The sequence below is a fragment of the Dermacentor silvarum genome, chromosome 9 (assembly GCF_013339745.2).
Source record: "Dermacentor silvarum isolate Dsil-2018 chromosome 9, BIME_Dsil_1.4, whole genome shotgun sequence".
NCBI lineage: Eukaryota > Metazoa > Arthropoda > Arachnida > Ixodida > Ixodidae > Dermacentor > Dermacentor silvarum.
Window position 1 is genome coordinate 27,291,804 of NC_051162.1, and position 20,167 is coordinate 27,311,970.

Sequence of the window (20,167 nt, forward strand, 5' to 3'; positions counted from 1 at the left end):
AGGAGCTATCCCTCTTTCTTTTTGAAAAACTTCATTTTATTTATGAACAAGGTTGGCGCACTTCATCCACGTATTATGTATTTTCTTTTGTACCCTATTCGCTGGATCAAATCGTATTTGCAACTCTCAGCTACTAAAAAAAGTTTTTTGTGTGTGTTTATCAGCGTTCCGTATTTCAAACAGAATCCGATTCAGATGGCTAGCAAATGTCCTGGTGGCTTTAACCTAGTTTGCTTCGTGTGCAACTAGCTGAAATGTATGTGGTTGCGCGTTTCAGAAAAGCAGAAAAACCTCGCCGGTACCGAGAAAATGTGTGCAATAAGTGTTGAAGCGGACCAAAGCGTTGGGAACATCATCCCGTACCATCCCAGGAGGGATTGAGTCAGAGGCCCCGGAGAATGTGGAGTGCCGTCAAGACGAAGTCGAAGTGGCGCGAGTACCGGAGGAGAAGAAAAGAAAGAAGTTCAATAAAATGGAGCAACGGCTTTATCCGTCTCCGTTGAGAACTACATGCACAGTTCGGGCCAATCTGCTGATAATGCCTGGAATAGCGTCGAACACCATTCTATCAGTGCACAGGATCAAGGACCCTACCACCTACAAGCAAAAGTCGGCGAAAGTCATCGGCACCACCGTAACGATCACCATGAGACGGTGTACGTAGTGTCGTCAAGTTTACTAGAGGTACAGGTCAAGATAGATGGTGTCGAAATGAAAGCCTTGGCAGACAGTGGAGCTTCAGTATCAATTATTAACAAGAATTGATTGGATATCAGTCGTTTTCACACTGGCAGAGCTCTTCGTGTACAAGGATACGATGGTTCGGTGAGCTAACACAACGAGTGGGCGTCCGTAGTAATTGAATTTCAAGGACATTTAGTCACCAGCCAAGTGTTAGCAATCCCAGATGTTGCATATGACTTTCTGCTGTCTCGCCCTCACATGAAGAAACTCAAGATTAGGCTTTATTGGGACGACAAAGTGCTCGTTGAAGAAGACTCAACAGTGAAGGCAAATGCTGAGGTACCTAGACCACTACGAGTAATTCAGTGCGATGAAGACATAAGAGCTATGTATCCGGAGCTCGTTTGTGTGGGAAACTACCCGCCAGCGATGAAGTCACATGCGGTTCCATTTGAAATTGCTGATAAACAGGTGGTACGAAAAGCTCCATGCAACATGTCAACATAAAAGAAGATATGGCTTAAAAAGGAATTGCAAGCAATGTTAGAGGCTAATATTATTCGACCTTCCGTTTCACCGTTTGCCTCACCCATAACAATTGCACCCAAAGAAGATGGCACCTTCCGTCTTTGCACTGATTATAGAGCCCTTAACCAGCAAACAGAACTTATACCTTTCCCAATGCCAAAGAAAGATACCATTATTGGCGTAACAGGTGGATGCCGCTGGTTTGTAAGGGGTTTTGGCAAACTCCGCTTACTGAGGACGCAAAGAAGTACACCGCATTTGTTACGCCTTTTGACTTATTTGAGTATAATCGCCTGCCGTTCGGTTGGAAGAACTCTCAGGCTTGGTTTCAAAAGTTTATGAATGACGTATTGAAACCGCACCTAGGTATTTTTTGTAATGGCTACATAGATGACATCATCGTTTTTTCGAAGACTAAAGAAGAACACCACAATCATCTCTCTCTAGTTCTGAGTTCCCTCAGCGACGCCCACCTTAAAGTCAACTTCAACAAAAGCGCAGTTATTCAAGAGAAAGTTGTGTTCCTCGGCAGAGTGTTCGACGGGTCTACTAAAGCACGAAGCACGACTCCGTTGAGAGAATTTCAAAGTTGGTGAAACCATACAATGTCCACTCTCTCCGGGTGTTTCTAGGCCTTGCTGGACATTTCAGGTCCTTCATCAAAGACTATGCGGTCAAGACCAGGTGTCTTACACGTTTGATGCAAAAGGACGTGCCTTTCCAATGGGATCTGGAGTGTGAAAGGGCCTATGGTGAACTTGTCGAACTGATATCGTCAGATCCCATCCTACGCATACCAGACTTCTCGTTGCCTTTCGTGCTCAATACTGATGCGTCGCACTACGCAACGGGCGCAGTTCTATATCAGAAGCCACCACGACAATCGGATCATCAAAAGAACTACGTCGTTGGATATTACAGCTATACATGGAAGCCTCCTGAAGTCAATTATACTACCACAGATAAAGAAGCGCTGGCAGTTTTAAAATCTGTACAATATTTTATAACCTATCTAGAAGGCGCGAAACTCACTATTTTTACCGATCATCAAACTTTGACTCATCTTCTAGGCATGGCACAACCAAAGGGTCGAATCGCGATATGGGTTAATTACCTAAAACAGTTCGACTTTGACGTATCACATCGGCCTGGCCCACTACTGACAGATGCGGACGCTACGTCTAGATTACTTCTCCACGAGACAAGCGAACATCCACAAAAAATAAATCACGTAAAGTTGTGGGAAGGCACTGAGGAAATGAAGTTTGTGGACGGAATATATCACGTGCCATCGACAATGGTTCCCAAGATACTTGAACTATACTACGACAGTTCAGAGTCGGGGGGACATGACGGCTTCTGGCGCACTTACAACAAACTGCTGAAAAGGTTTACTTGGCCAAGTATGAAGGACGACATCAGAAATTACATTCGCACGTGCCACCTATGTCAAGTGAACAAAGTGAAATTCAAGCAGGCGATAGGTGTGATGATAACCCCAAAGCATTCACGCACCCCTTTTGAAGTCATTCACTTAGACTTCGCGGAACTTAAAAATAAGGGAGAAGGCACAATGAAAACTCAAGCGTTTTTACTCAGTATCGACGAATGCACAAGAATGATCAATGCCAAGGCAGGAAAAGAAGACGCCAACAGTGTTATTGCTCTTCTTCAAGCTCAATACTTCCAAAATACAAAGACGATAGTGTGTGACAATGGCCCGGCCTTTCGGAGCAAAAAGTTAGCCAACTGGACACGAGATCATCGGATAACAGTAAAATTTTGCTCACCCTACCACCCTGCAGCAAACGGCCTTGCTGAACGTGCTATAAGGGACATCAAGCAATTCATGAAGATGTACCCGAAATTCCGAGGTGGCTGGAAGTGCTGCCTGGAGGCTGCTACAAGACACCACAACCGTTCTGATACGAGCGGTTTAGGATGCAGTCCTATCTTTCGCCACTTCTGGAATTGTGCCTACTCTTCCTGCGGAATCCGAACTCGGCATCCTGGAGAAGCTTACACTTAGTGAAGTCAAGAAAAGAGAGAAACAAGAAGACGCCTAGCAGACAGCGCATGAAGAGGAACTTCGACAAGAGGCGGAACTGCGACATACCAGATATAGAAGTGGAAGACCACGTCCTAGTCAGGAAAGGAATTGGAAGTACCAACGCTACGTTTTACGGACCCTTCCCGTGGTTAAAACGGCATCGCAGCACAGTGTAGTGAAGACTATTTGGTACCTGGGAGCAACCGGCCAAACAGAGCTGCGCCTCAATCAGGAATGTCTTCAAATAATACACAAGGAGGTGTAAACAAAAGAAGCTGGGGAGGGTGAAGAGGACTACTTCTGGAATGTGAAAAGAAGACGAAGAAGAGAAGGGAGAAGAAGAAGAAGAAGAGGGGTCGGCGGAGAATAATATTAAATGGCGGACAACACCCGTCTTACCGAAGTTATGTCTGGTGGTTAGTTATTCTACCCGAACCGCTACAAGTGTGTTAATGAAATGTTCGCTAGGAGGCCTAATGTGAAATTTTTGTGGCGGTATGTTTGATAATGAGAACAGCTAAAAGAAGGCGTTAAACTGCATACAAAGGACGAACACATGCAGATCAATCATTCTAGACGCGCAAAACTTGCCCATTTAACTTGCTTCGCTTTGCTTAAGATCTACAAGAACAGCAGAAAGCAAATCACCTTAACCATCCTTTCACAACTGACTACGTTGTAGTGTCCACAGGAATCACCGTCACAGGATGATACAGTGTCTGGCGAACGTGAAAGCAACAATCCCGGCGATAGTGTGTAGCCACAATACACACGTCTGCACGTCTGCTGCGAGAAGGATTGTAGATTCTGCTAGGGGAGGGCAAATGTGATCGAGGAGGAAGTATTAAGAGGCTACAATGATAGGGTATTAATAGGCCAAATTGATTTGTAGGTGTTTGCAGATGCTTCTACTATCATAGTGTTAAGTATATGGTGACAAAACGTTTGAACTCGATTGGTCGAAACGCCGTAGTATTAAATTATTTCTACTTTTACCTCTTATATTAGATTGGCTCACCCTTTTCAATATTGTCCACCGATTTCACTTACGCCTGCTTCTTTTTTAGCCTCAGTTCATTATTTGACGTCGGCATTCTATCCTACGCGATTGCTGTGGAGTTACGAATTTCCTCGTCCGCCTTATCTGATTGGACGTTAAGACGAATTTAGTTTTAGCATGGGATTAACTTCTTTTTTTCTCCGAGATTGCTCCGAAGTGCTCTCAAGTGACACAGCTATATTTACTTTATTATATAGCAATGTGTCTTCTTCGTGATTGCTCATGACATCAGTCCTTATCTTTCATGTAAGCCGGAACTATTGCATTTTTGCCAGTTTCTATTGTCTTCACAATGCTAGCAGCCGTGCTTGCCACTTGTTTGTGGTTAAAATTTAGCCTGGTGCGTCTTCCTAGTGCTTTTTTCATCTGCTCTTTATCCAAAGTGCTAAGCAATACGTTTGTGACAACAGGCTACGCTTCTTGTTCCTTCCTCGGCTATTACACGATTGTGCAACCTACGGCAATTTCTCTGACACCATCGTTTAATGAATAGACGACTGTCTTTCCGGTTATTTAGTTCCAGGATATTTTAAGTACATACTTACTTTTCCAGTTGACTGTTACCAAATGGAGCCGTTCTCCCAGGACATTTATAGATAAGCACCACAAAACGCAACTGGCTGAAGGTTGACCCCGAACGTGATTTCGCCACCCTTTTGTCCTTGGGAGAGCAGGAAGTGCAAGTACATCTTACTTTATTACAACGTGCAGCACACTGTTTACACGGATAACTTGGAACTCCTACTCTTTCTGCACATGTCCAATCCTAGAGGCGCCTTCTTCGAATACCTTTTTCATGCGGCATATTTGACGATTCAGCGGCGTCACCTACATCTAACTTCGCACGCGCCAGAGACCAAATATAGAGAGGTCAAATGTCATTTAGGGACACCATTACAGACCAAAGCTACAAGTACAATCTGCTAACCAGGAGGCTAACGGGTTGCCAAAGCAGGGCATAATTAGTGGACAACTTGAAGTGGACGGAGGACAGTTATTTACTTTCATGAACATTCACCCGTCTTGCGGATAGCCGAAGAATTCATTGGTAATATTTGTTGTCCCAATGCTTCGAGTGGTCCTTGAGTTCGGCCTCACTCTGCCATCGGTTGGCCCCCTGCTAAGTTCAGATGTTGAAGTCACCAGGCCGGATGAGCGTTCGGTGTGGGTTAGATTGCCAGACACCCAGTTTTTCTTCGGCTGCGAAGAATACTTTGTGAGAAAACCATATGGATTTCCTTTGTGCTACCAAGCGGATGACAATTTCAATTTTGAGGTTTCTATGTTTCTTCCGCAAAAGGTTTCAGTTGCGCCCTACAGCAAGTTCAACTACGTTCATGCGCCAAGGAAAAACTCAAGGGACTGCACATCTATGCTTAACTGTTGCTGTACTTCTAAGGAGACTATGTGAGCTGTCTTTATAATAAACTTCTTATGGTGCACAATTTGTTTATGAACAAGAGAACTTTACTTCTTCGAGCGGGAAGAAAGGCAAGTAAATCTGCCAACTTATCCACTATGCCCGTAGAAAGTAGATTATTTGATCACTCGCAATACACATAGATAAGTAAACCCATTTTTAATTCCTTTAGAACAGTGGCCTCCACCGCTCGCAGTGACTGGCACGGAATTCCTGCGTTTGGTTGAAGGTATCGTGGTCCATCACCACCATGGTGGGAGAACTCTTGGTGTACGGCGGCCATTGCTGGTTGTTCGGCAATTCGGGTACCCTGGGATAAGAGAAGTATTGTGTTTGTCACGGCTACTTATTTACCATTTTGGTAGAATGCATAACGAAAAAAAATGACAAAGCATATTATCTGAGTTCTCCCCGGCATCCCTGTATTGTATTGTTATTTTGTTTATTTATAAATACTGCAGGCCTTCTTTGGCCGAAGAAAGAGCAGCACCCAAATAATATTACAGTGCAGGCTATAGCAAATAAGACTGAGTAAACCTTGACGCAGAAATACACAAAATCCCATTGTACACATTTCATACAATACAAAACCTCAAATACGAATTATTACGCACAATAATACCAGAAAAATAATACAGAATAAATCAATACAATAAATAACACAACTTGTAATCACATGCCGCCGAAGCATACCATACAAAACTGCAATATAATGTTATCGAGCTGGTCAGCAAAATTATCGAACTCAAAAAGACTAACTGGCGGAGAGTTCCAGTCATTCTTTTATGCTATAGTTTGAGCAAAAAGGGATGCCAATGAATATGTATGGTTGTGTCTCGTCTTTCTAGTAAAATTGGGCTTTACACAGTCTGGAAAATTTATCAAGACTTTACCAGAAAGGATGTTTATGTAAGGGCGACAGGCAGCTGATTTTTCTGCATTTTTCTAACGTTAGAATTCCATTTAGTTTAACAAGCTGTGTCGGTGAATCATGTCTTCTGTACTTGCCAAAAATAAATCCAACCGCTTTTCTGTGTAATCTGTCTAGTTGGGCATCACATTTTTTTTCCCTAATGCAGACGTGCAGATGTTTGAAATGTGTGTTGACCAGACGAGTGTTTTGTTAGAGCGACTCTGAGATATTTCTACTCATCGACTATTGGGAAGGGTGCATGAAAGATTACTTGGCGATTCGTTTCGTGTTATTGTCAAGAGAATTACTAATTTATAAAGTTCCTTCCCCCCTGCTGACACCATTCATCTGTTATCCAGGGAAAACACGGGGAATGCGGGAGATGGAAATTCAAGACGATGAGCAAAACGAGGACGAGGTAAGAGCAGGACCAGCTCTCATCTTGTTCTCGTGTTGCACCTCATTCATCAGTTAGTAACAAGGCTTCTTGGAGTAAAGAATGTTCGTTGCCCGAACATATTTCATTAAAAAGAATGCCGTCATCGGCAAATAATTGAATAAATATGTCTTTAGGTACGACCTTAAATAATCATTAGCAAACATTTTATAAAATACCTGACCTACCACGCTATACTGGGGTACATCTGAAGGAACACTCAGCACTGCACAGCAACAACCCCTGACCTCAAAAAAACATATTTCTGCGTGTTAGGTATGCATGACTACATTTGATAATGTGTGGTGGAAGTCCGATACTTTCGGATTTAAACAATAGCTTTTTGTGAGGCACTTTATCGATAACCTTGTAAAAAATCCAGTCTTCTGGCTCTCATTGCCCAATAGCGGTGCATCACTGCATGTTTCGCACTTCCCCAGGTTTCACGTTAGTGGAGCTGCATTTTCATTAGTTATTACAGTCAACACAAGTAAAGTCATAGGCTCGGTTTGAGCGGTGAATTAAATTTTATGCGTAAGTGTCAAATGACCCATTGAGCGAAATGCAGCTCCTCTGACGTGAAACATGGAGAAGTGCGAAGCTTGCAGTGTTGCACCGCTAATGGACTCATACAGCCTTAAGCAATGGCTCATGAGCCTGCAAACGCGGCCTCCCCATTACGACGACAGAAGAGAAGTGAAATTATACGCTGGAATGATGAGTGGCAACGCAGCTAGCTGTGGAAGACGACGACGAACGCAGGAGCAGTGGCACGAGCGCGTGCCGAGCGCGAGCACGAGCTGCTTGCTTTACCGTGACGACGAAGACAGGAGACGCCGACAGCCCGAGGGCATAAGGTGCTTCGCGCCTAAAATCTAGGCTCAACACATCAATCGGCCTAGACCTATCAAACATTCGGGAAAATTTATAAGCTCTAGTCACAAGTGTATTTACTGTAGACATTGTGGTCCTTAATCTATGTTGACAGGGTGGCATTACATTCTTATTTGATAAAAATTGGTGAATGTAATCTGCAATGGCATGTTCTAGTAATTCAGAGCAATTACTGGTGATAGAGACATGACTGTAATTAGTTTAGGAAGAGACGCCTCCCTTTTTAAAAACGGTCACAACGCGTGCTATAGGCCATTCAGCTAGTATCTAGCCACAGTCGCACGATGCTTTGAAAATACGGCTGAGAATGTGTTGTATTTGCTGAGAATAACCCCTTACGGACCGCATTGTATATTCAATTCGGTCCCGAAGATATTTTAGGATTAGCTTAATTTGGAGCAGCATCCCTAGAACACTGTCACGGATTATCAGTACTTCCGTAGTTATAGGTAACGAGGTGTTGAGCTCGTGTTCATACCGTTAAAAAAAACACTCGGGAACTTTTGTTAATATGATTACCGATTTAAGTTTCCCTCTTTATGAAGTCATCATGCTCATCAACCTTTGGATTCAGCATTTCATCTTTGCTTTCACTAAGATAACGCCAGAATTTGTCCGGATCAGACATCAAAAATGCGGAAGGGTTTCATAAAAAGTCGCAGTTTCGCCCCAACGGCGAAGCATCGATTGCCACAGCAAATTAGTGGACAGCTATACGAAGTAAGAATAGAAGTTTTATCGGCCGTATAAACATGTAAACATAGACACCCTAACTAAATGAACAAGTATACATGGTGTCACGCGCGCCCGAGCAATCATGAACGCTTCTCACTGGATGACCGCGGAAGCTCGCTGTCGAAAAGCTGGAGTGGGTAAGCGCAGCAGCAGCAGCAGCGAAGGATTGACCTTCGTGCTGCCGCTAGCATCAGCACGAACTCAGTCGTGAAAACATAGCGCAGGGCGGACTCTGTCCTCGCCGCAGATGGCTTTCAATATACAGCGGCCCGGGCGGGCGTGCGCGGCATATAAAGCAGTAGGCGTAGGATGCAGCATCAACACGCCAACGCACCACGTGATGTTAGATGTTCCGCTATCTTTTTTGGCCAATAAAAAAATTTAAAACAGGATGCAAGATACAGTTATAGAACCAATGGTGTTCAATAGTCAGAGGTGTGTCTACCTAACACCGCAGTTCTTACGATAGTATCTTGCAGCGTGTTGTTTAGATATATTTTTCGTTGAGCAGTTTGGCTAACGTTCGCTGGGACACCCTATACACTAATATGTAGTCAATGTAAACTCGAAATGGACTGTTAGGAAATTAATAAACACTTGTACTTCAGTTATATAAACTTCTATTAGACTAATAAATAAATCGAATATAAAAAATGCCACCGACGATTGCGATACATTGTAATGCGAAATTTGAGCGCAGCTCCATACGTGTTTTCGCAATATATTGGCTGGCGCAAACAATCTTTCTCGTGCGGCAGGTTGCAAACGAAGCGAAGTGTGGCTAGGCTGCCTCGCTAATCGGGAGATGGCGAGAGGCAGCGCGTGGATGACGCGTGGACGTTATTCACACCAGCCGCTTCAGACAGACCTCCGCTCATGCTGCGCTTTGTTTACGTATATGGTATCATCGGGGAAAAGACGACATGCGCTACTCTGGCTCATAGCCGTTGTCGCCGCAGAGCCGGTCTTGTGTGGCAATACGCTTTTCTTCTCACGCGTTCGCCGTACTTTGCTCCTACGCTCTCGTCCTCGCGATCTCTTCGTTATCGCACTCTTGCATCCACCGCTGCGCTCCGCGTTCACTCTTGCATCCTTCGCCGTGATCTTTTGCTTAGTTACGAGGGACTACACCGACGCTCGCCTAAGGAACGGGCGCCTAAGAACTTCGCTCTAAAACGGTTTTTGTGAGAAGAATCATGAAGCAGACCGCTACTTTAAATGCTGCCTCCAGCATTGAGATGCGGCATTGAAAGAAAAAATGTCACAGTTTCGCCCTAAGGGGGAAGCAATGAATGCGATAGCAACACAGCAATGTCATACGAAGTAAGGTGAGCGGCTTTGGTAGCAATATGAATTGTAGTAAACATGAGCTGATTAAGTAAGCAGGTGTGCTGCGGCGTAAGTAGACCGACATGAAGAGAGACTCGATGACCACGAGAAGGCGCGTGTGAAACGGTGGTGTTGATGAGAAGCGCTTCCCGTGGGCAGCGCGTGCGAAGGGACACACCTGTAGCGCTGCACTGCCGATCCGGGCAGCATTGCATGTGTAGCATGCGTTGGAAAATGTGGCCCGACTATTACTAACTGTGGTGTGAGCACGCACAAACAAACATGAATAGATCACACTGAAGGACTGCAGACAACGACTGTCAAAACGCTGGCAGCAAGCGCATATACGCCGCAGCGAGCGAAGGTACGTGCGGTCTATCGCTTCAACGGAAACTGAGCGGCGAATGCTCAGCGCATAAAGGTCAGAGCCGTGTGGAGATAAGAGACGGTGCGAGCGAGCGACGAGCGCGGTTGTTGGCAGAGTAGAAATGCGCCCCCCCCCCCCCCCGCTCCCTCCGGCGCTCGCTTCCCGCTTCCTTTCTTGCGCGTGGAAGATTGAGTGTGTTCGCTCTCCGTGACAGCGTGCGTCCCCGCACGCTTCCGCTCGGGCATGCGGCGCGCGGCGAAGATTTTATCTATACGGAACCTCACGGCGACGGCGACGACGACGGCGACGGCGACGGCAGAAATCCTGTGAAAGTGTCCATATAATTGCTATCGCAATAAAAATTGTGTTTTGACGTTCACAATCTACCAGTCGCTAATACGAACCGTCTTCAAAGTTATGCCCCTCAGTAGGCTTCGGGTCTGAAGAGCATACATGACAAAATCATAGTCTATCATGCAAAGAGGCCACTTCATTTTTTTGATAGAACAAGAGAGTGCGCGAACACAGCTATCTAAAAGCTATCTAATATATATCTGCATCATCAGCCTATTTTTATGTCCACTGCAGGACGAAGGCCTCTCCCTGCAATCTCCAATTACCCCTGTTTTGCGCGAGCTGATTCTAACTTGCGGCTGAAAATTTCTTAACTTCATCACACCGCCTACTTTCATGCCGTCCTCGACTGCGCTTCCCTCCTCTTGGTATTCATTCTGTAACCCTAATGGTCCATCGGTTATCCATCCGACGCATTACATGGCCTGTCCAGATCCACTTTTTCCACTTAATGTCAACTAGAATATCGCCTATCTCCCTTTGATCTCTGATCCACACCGCTCTCTTCCTGTATCTTAAAGTTAGGCGTATCATTTTTCGTTCCATCGCTCTTTGTACAGTCCTTAACTCGTTCTCGATATTCTGTGTTAACCTCCAAGTTTCTGCCTCATATGTTAGCACTGCTAGAATGCAATAATTGCACACTTTTCAACGACAGTGGTAATCTCCCAATTCTGGATTTGGCAATGTCTGCCGTATGCGCACCAACTCAATTTCATTCTTCTGTGAATTTGCTTCTCGTGATCAGGGTCCCCTGTGAGTAATTGACCTAGATAATTCGACTCCTGTACAGACTCTAGCGGCTGACTGGCGATCGTGAAATCTTGTTCCCTTACCAGGCTATTGACATTATCTTTGTCTACTGCATAATAATCTTCAACCCCATTCTTACACTTTCTCGGTTAAGGTCCTCAATCATTTGTTGTAATTCGTCCCCATTGTTGCTGAATAGGACAACGTCATCTTCAAATCGAAGGTTGTTAAGATATTCGCCGTTGATCCTAAGCCTAAGCCTTCCCAGTCTAAGAGGTTGAACACTTCGACTAAGCATGCAGTGAATAGCATTGAAGAAATTGTTCCTTCTTGTCTGAACCATTTCTTGATAGGTAACTTTCTACTTTTCTTGTGGGGAACGATATAGCTGTGGTAATTTGTAGATATTTCCGAATATATTCACGTATGGCTTCTCTATTCCTTGATTACGCTATGCCTCTATGATTGCTGGTATCTCTAATCAATCAAATGCCTTTTCATAATCTATGAAAGCATTATTGATTGCTTTCATTTGCTTCGTCACAGTACAGTGTAACAGGGGACGGAGGGTAAAGGCGTTCAAATTACGGCTTGAGGGATCCTCCACCCCCTTTGTGAATAATGGCAGCAGCTGAAGGACATCACAAAATCATAGCACTTTTTTTAACTGTCACACTGCGTTACGTAAAAATCAAGCCATAAAGGAAAACATGGTTTATACATAGCTTATACAGCAAAGAAACCTGGTGTAATCTTCTGCACCTAAATAAATGGCTGCATAGTTTATACAACAAAAATAGCCGTTATTTCTACGACACTTAAATGAGACACATCTATACCTTTGCTAGTGTAATTATTTAGAATTCGCGGAAGAGTACATCGATGCATCTGAAAACCATAATTAGTACGAAAGTAAGGAACGTTCCTGATTTCTGTATTTCGTGTTTTATATGCCTTTTACTTTAAGCAAGGATTCGCCATCTCCATAAACAAAAAGTTTGAGCGTCTGCAGTTAAGGCAGTACTCTCGTAGTAGTCTGCATTTATATATTTCATTCACTTTGATTAACCTATATTTTTTAAACAGTGGGTCGCTAGGTAGAAGAAAAATAGCGTTGTCTATCAGCCTCAGTATTTTATTCGGTATTCTTAGTCATTTTGTTAAGTTTGTTTCTGTAGTTGGTCCCCAAACCAAATAGCAGTAGTTAAGATAAGAACTAAACAACGATTTGTATATCAATAACCTCACCGAGTTAGGGATGAGGTACCGGATACCACTTAATATTCCAGTTATCCGGCCTAATTTTATATGAATATTATTGACGTGACCATTCCATTGCAAAGTACTGTAAAAATGTACCCCAAGTACTTCCACAGACTTCACTATTTCTATATCTGAGCCTCTAAATACAATGTTATTCTGCAAAGTCACTTGTTGACCTTTCGAATGAAAAACTACGGCTTTTGTTTTAGTTGCATTTATTTTTAACTTATTGTTACTTGTTCAGTTGTCTAACTTCTGTAAGACGTCATTAGCTTTACTAGAAAGAATAACACCTGATGCTGAGGTGACAAATATACTCGTGTCATCTGCATAGATGACACGAGCATGTCTCCCAAGCTTAATTCTGGGGAGATATGGACTATGTCATTAATATATAAAGTGAACAATAAAGGGCCAAGAATGCTCTCTTTGTGGTACCCCTAAAATTATCTTTTTCTTATCTGATATTAAATCATTTACAGAAAGAAAGTGACATCTATGCGCCTGATAGCTTTTAGGTACCATGAGTGGGAGCCCGCGAATGCCATGATGGTTTATTTTTCTAATAAAATGCCGTGGTGAATGTAGTCAAATGCTTGCGTGAAATCCACAAAAATTCCGAACACTTAATTTTTTGTTCAAACTGTTGTAGACTATATTATTTTTGATCAAGTAGGGCAAGTTCTGTAGACTTACGTTTTTGGAAGCCATATTGCGATTTTATCAGGACATATTTGGTGCAAAAACAGGATAAGCGACTAAACATAATTTTTTCGAACCCTTTACAAAATACCCGAAGAAGAGATATCGGTCGATAATTTGCAACGTTATGCTTGTTCCCCTTTTTGTAGAGAGCTATTATGCGTGCTGTTTGCATTTTCGAAGGAAAAACCCCTGTCGAAATTGAGATTGAATATGTGTGTTAGTGCAGGACTGATCAGTTCGATAACATATTTCACTGGTTTTATTTGCATGCCATCGGCGTCGCAGCTGCAACTGTTTTTTAAGCCGAGGAATAATTTGCGGACTTCTGGTTCAATAGTACCTGCTAAGAAAAACTGTTTGTAGTTTCTGGACCCAGAGTTCAGCAAGCAGCGGGTGATCTGTCGTTAAAGTCTCAGTAAACGAAGTAATCATTAAAATCATTCGCCATAGCCTCTCCACTGAGCAAGTTTCCATCATGGAGTACCTCCTTAATTTCCTCTGTTCTCGGATTGCAGCACATCAAAGAGTTTATTCTATGCTATAAAACATCTGCTCGTTTTGAGCACACAGTAAATGCTTGTATGTGATACAGCTCGTTTGTATATGTGATACAGCTCGTTTGTAGTGATACAGCTCTTCATTCATTTACTTGATGCATTTCGGAACTGCTTGAAAGCAATCCGCCTCGTTGCGCGTACGCATGAATTTCCAAAATAATCTGTCCTTTTTGCCTATTTTACGTAAGAGTTCGCGCGTCATCCAAGGTTTCCAACAACCTTTACGTTTTTCCGCTGTTTATAAGGGAAGTGTTGTTTGTATATACAGATAAATGATTCTAAAAATGCGTCATAGGCTGCATTCGGATCATCTGAGTGAAAAACATTGCCCTAATGCAAAGTGCCAATCTCTGAACGGAAGGCATCTAAAGCACCTGGCGAGACATGCTGATAACTATAAGGAATGTCATTCTGAATTAACGTAGGTGCACCTGTTTTTACAGAACAACATATCGCCATGTGATCACTAATAGCATACGTAAGGACAGCACAGGTCACACACGACAAATCACAGTTTGTGATCAATAAGTCTATGGTGGTCTCCGAAGACAGAATTATTCTAGTTGATCTATTTATAATGTTTTCGCAACCGTTGCATGCAATAATAGTTTCAAAGTCACACTTTTTCGTGCCGTCATGCTACTTGTCGATATCACCACACAACATAATAGTGTATTCATGTTGATTTACAAATGTTAAGAAAACGTCTATAAATGCAAAAAATTCAGACAAGTTACCATCACGTGGGCGGTAACACACAGTAACTATGACATCTTGAAACTGAACACATAACATCTTGTTGTGAGCAGTAACTAAAGTAAACTTTTCGAGCAATACGGCTGGTAAAGAATTACCAAGTAGCCTAGCGACACCACGCCCTCGATGACTTGGCCTAAAAACAGAGAACGTGTTCATATGAGGTAGCTCAAATTATTCTGCAATATCCGATTTCCAGGTTTCTGTTAGCATAACTACATCAAAACAACCTATCTTTTGATTAAACAGTCACTCGAGTTCATTTACTTTGTTTCCCATTGATCGTACATTTAAATGTAAGCATCGGAGAAATCCTCTTTCTACACTTTCAAACTTTCAAACCGCTTCGCTAACTTACGAAAGGCGATATATCCGAGGTCATACATTTTGCAGAGCAGTAAAAAAAAAACAAAAAAAAACTAACGAATAGTACAAAAACAAACACATCAATTGCTCAACGCTGACAAGTCATCCTCACACCTGATGACCTGCGCACCCTCTTCACTCTTCCTACGTACCAAGGACCTTCCCATTGGAATGCCCTGCAAAGTCATAGCCAACTCTCCTAGACCAGGTTTAAGCTGGTAATAAGAGATCCCGGGAACGCTAGGTCATATTCCCACTTCTGTAAGCATTATCTTGTTTCTGCCTCAAGGATTTTATTTTTTCAAGCCACGTATCTCGAAGGTCCTAGTGGACAAAGCGAAGGATCACTCCACGCTGTCTACCTGGCCTTGATGCCATTCTGTGAATAGCAGAAATATCAGTCGGACCAAGTTCGATCAAATTCAACGTTTTCGCAAGATCATTCACCTTGTTTAAAAGATTTTCACCTGCAGTCTCAGGAATTCCATGTATTTCCACATTCAGATGTCGTCTGCACCACTCGAGGTCATCAAAATCAGTCTGAAGCTGGGCGAGACCCTTAGCTGGATCCCCCTTCTCAAGTTTGTCGATCTTGCATTTTATGTTTTGTATAGCCATATAGTAAAGTTGATTGTACTCCGCAGATTTCTCGATTACCTGATTGAAGATATGGATGTGATCCATCGAAGAATATCCCTTCCTGAAGCCAGCCTGTTCTCTTGGAAATTATCTTGGTGAATATTTTATGCAATACTAAAAGCAAGCCAACGGGCCTATAATTCTTCATTTCTTTAACGTCTCCCTTCTTATGAATGAGTATAATGTGGGCGTTCTTCCAACTTTCTGGTACACTTGAAGTCGTGACGCATTGCGTATAATGGGCCGCAAGCTTTTCAATCATGATATATCCTCCGTCTTTTATTAAATCGACTGTTATTCCATCTTCTCTAGCCGCCTTTCCCTGGCTCATGTCTTGCGAGGCCCTTCTAACTTCATCGCTAGCTATAGAGGGAGCCTCTGTATCCTGTTCATCCCTACTTTCAATATGTTGCGCAAAAACGTATATTTACAAATATTTACAAAATAGACGAGTAGCACAGGCGTAGCAGTAACCAGCCAAGATGGCGAGGAGCAACACCTCTACCTCCTCTTCTTCGGTGCCGGCCTAATGCTGGCTCTGCTTCGGTGCCGGTCTTCTTCTGTCCCGCGGCATTACCCCCCGAGCGAAAACACGCGCACCATCCGGGCAAGTCAGAGTGCAACATCAGCGGACGGGTGATACGGCTTCAGCCGGGTAACATGAACTACGTCAGTCTTGACCGGCGCAGAAGAGAACATAGGCTGTGCCGGTGCAATCTCATACGTCACGTCGGTAATTTGGCGCACAACGCGATAAGGACCATGGTACCGTGGTAGAAGCTTCGCGGAGAGACCAACGTGTCGAGTTGGCGACCAGAGGAGCACTAAGGATCCAGGAGCGTAACATAAATCCTTGTGACGGCAATCGTAACGGTTCTTCTGTGACACCTGCGACATCTGAAGGCGGTCACGCGCGATATGACGCGCAGCGTGCGCCCTTTCGATGGCATCTTGTGCGTACTCCGATGGTTGGCGTGGGGTGGCTGGTAGTACAGTATCCATAGGTAGTGTCGGTTCCCTGCCAAAAAGAAGATAAAACGGTGAGCAACCTGCCGTATAGTGGCGTGACGAATTATAGGCAAATGTGACAAAGAGTAATGTAGCATCCCAGTCGCGGTGGTCGGCGGAAGCGTACATTGGACAGCATGTCGGTTATGGTGCGATTCAGACGTTCGGTGAGGCCATTTGTCTGAGGGTGATAGGCGGTGGTGACTTTGTGTTTCGTGGAACATGAGCGTAAAAGGTAATCGATGACACGCGACAAGACGTAAGGACCGCGATCGGTGAGCAGTTGACGAGGTGCTCCGTGATGCAGAATAACATCGTGAAGGAGGAAGTCGGCAATATCGGTGGCACAGCTGGTTGAAAGTGCGCGTGTAATAGCGTAACGCGTGGCATAGTCTGTCGCGACAGCGACCCATTTGTTCCCTGATGCTGATGTAGGGAAGGGTCCGAGCAAATCGAGGCCGACGCGGAATAACGACTCTACTGGGACATCGATAGGCTGAAGAAGGCCGGCGGGAAGCGTCGGTGGTCTCTTGCGTCGTTGGCAAAGTTCGCAGCGGCCAACATACTTCTGTACGGAGCGATAAAGCCCAGGCCAAAAGAAACGACGCCGCACGCGATCATAAGTGCGCGTTACACCAAGATGACCTGCTGTAGGTTCGTCGTGAAGCTGCTGGAGGACAGTAGTACGCATGTGGGAGGGCACCACAAGCAAGTGTTCAGGGCCTTTGGAGTATACACTGTGGCGGTATAAAGTTCCATTATGTAAGGTAAACATCCGGAGTGACTCGTCCGGGTGCCGGGAACTGAGACCGGTGATGATGGAACGTAACGCCGGATCACGCCGCTGTTCATCGCCGAAATGAATTAACTGAGATATAGAAAGGACACAGGCATCGGTGTCAGGGTTGGTGTTGTCGGGTGGATCTACGGGATAACGGAACAGGCCGTCCGAGTCCTGATGTAATTGGCCAGACTTGTGGATTACGGAAAACGAGTACTCTTGTAATCGCAAAGCCCAGCGTCCGAGACGGCCTGTAGGATCTTTCAGCGAGGAAAGCCAGCAGAGCGCATGGTGGTCAGTGAATACCGTGAATGGGCGGCCAAAAAGGTACGGCCGAAATTTGGAGATTGCCCAAATAAGGGCAAGGCATTCACGCTCGGTAATTGAGTAATTGCGTTCTGGGGCAGAGAGCAGGCGGCGGGCGTACGCTATGACGCAGTCACGACCATGCTGGCGCTGGGCAAGGACGGCTCCGATTCCGTATCCGACTGGCTTCCGTCCGAACTTCCGTAGGAGCAGATGTGTCGAAGTGCGCCAACAGATCGAGGAGAAGTCGTCGAGAAGGGGGATAAGCGCAGCAAATGCCTGAGCTTCTAGATGGCCCCAGACGAGAGGCGTATCTTTCTTGAGAAGGTCGGTGAGCGGACGGGCGATGTCAGCGAAATTTTTGACAAAGCGACGAAAGTAAGAACATAAGCAAATGAAGGAGCGAACGTCTTTCGTTCAGCAAGGTGCAGGTAAATGCTTCACTGCGCGAATTTTTTCTGGGTCAGGTCGGATTCCTACACCATTAACAAGGTGGCCGAGCACTGTTATTTCGCGGCGACCAAAATGGCACTTGGATGAGTTAAGCTGGAGACCGGCGCTGCAGAACAATTAGAGGATGACGGACAGGCGCTGAATATGGCTGTCAAATGTCGTTGAGGAAACAATAACGTCATCTAGGTAACATAAGCAGGTCGACCATTTGAAGCCACGAAGGAGCGAATACATCATGCGCTCAAATGTGGCTGGCGCATTGCATAGGCCGAAGGGCACAACTTTAAATTGGTATAACCCATCAGGTGTCACAAAAGCCGTCTTCTCGCGGTCCATAGGATCTACGGTAATCTGCCAATAGCCGCACCACAGGTCGATGGACGAAAAATAACTCGCTCCGTCGGAGGCAATCGAGGGCATCATCTATGCGTGGCAACGGATATACGTCCTTCTTAGTGATCTTGTTCAGGTGTCTGTAATCGACAAAGAAACGCCAGGTGCCGTCTTTTTTCTTGACAAGCACAACTGGGGATACCCATGGGCTAGAAGGTTCTATAATGTCTTTTGCAGCCATCTTGTCGACTTCTGTTTGTATAAGCGCCCTTTCAGCAGCATAAACACGATACGGACGGCGATGAATAGGGTTTGCGTCGCCTGTGTCGATTCGGTGCATGACAGCCGTTGTCTGGCCAAGTGGGTGGTTGTCGAAGTCAAAAACGTCCCGGTACGACGCTAACACATGGCAGAGCTCATCAGCCTGCGCAGGTGAAAGGTCCGCGGCTATCATTTTTTTGAACTCACTGGTGGGCAAGCTGGTGGATCCTGCTGAGCACGTCGGACTCAAAGTCGCCTCAGATGTTAGCGTGGATATTTGACAGTCGCTGACGGATGCCAAAGTTGCGAGCGCAATTTCGGATGGTATAACACGGGCGGATAAGCCAAAGTTCAACACAGGCAGATAACCTTCGTTGTTGACAATTTCGACAACCGTATGTGGTAGGGTCACATTGTGTGCCAAGACAACGTCAGTAATAGGGAATGCAACGTAATCCCCAGTCAGCGACAGCAGGAGAGGGCGTCAAAAGAACATAAATAGTGGATTGGGGCGGTAATCACTCGTACTCTGAAGAACACAGTTGCGTATGTTAGCAGGAAGAGTCTCTGGGGCAGAAGGGAGTTCAAGTTGCAGGACACCGGTGCCGCAGTCGACGAGGGCTGAATGTGTCGACAAAAAGTTAATGCCCAAGATCACGTCGTATGGGCACTGCTCAAGCAGTGCCCATAAACTGAGCGTTCGTTGTATGGCCAGATATAGTAACGCGGGCAGTACACGTTCCAACAACAGTAGGTGTGCTTCCATCAGGCAACTCTCACTGTACGTAGCACGGCGGGTGTCAGGACTTTCTTCAGCTTCTCACGAAGAATGGAGCTCATCACCGAGATCTGTGCACCAGTGTCGATAAGGGCCATAACAATAACACCGTCGAGTTGGACTTCGAGCAGATTAGAGCGGGTAGGAACTGTCAGACGAGGATATCGAGGTCGGGTCGAGAATGCAGCGTCACCTCCGGGCGCTGCACTCGTTAGTTTTCCAATGCGTAGCGTCCAGAGTTGGCAGGCGACGGGAAACGGGGGCTTGCGGCGAAGGGAATCGGCGAGCTTGCGGTGAGCGAGATCGGCGATCGCTCGGCGATGGTGACCTGCCTGTACATGTTGGTAGGAGTGTCGACGTCGGGCATGTCAGTCGGTGGAGAGCGCGACGATGTTGTACGGGAGTAGCCTTCAGGATGAGGGTTCCGGGTGCTCCAGC

At 45.1% G+C, this 20,167-nt stretch overlaps 1 pseudogene; it reads right to left on the bottom strand.

Annotated features, from left to right (window-relative positions):
- Positions 1-5,884: 5,884 nt before the first annotated feature.
- The window catches only part of LOC119465178 (acetylcholinesterase-like), a 60,712-nt pseudogene continuing 46,429 nt past the window's right edge, over positions 5,885-20,167 (bottom strand).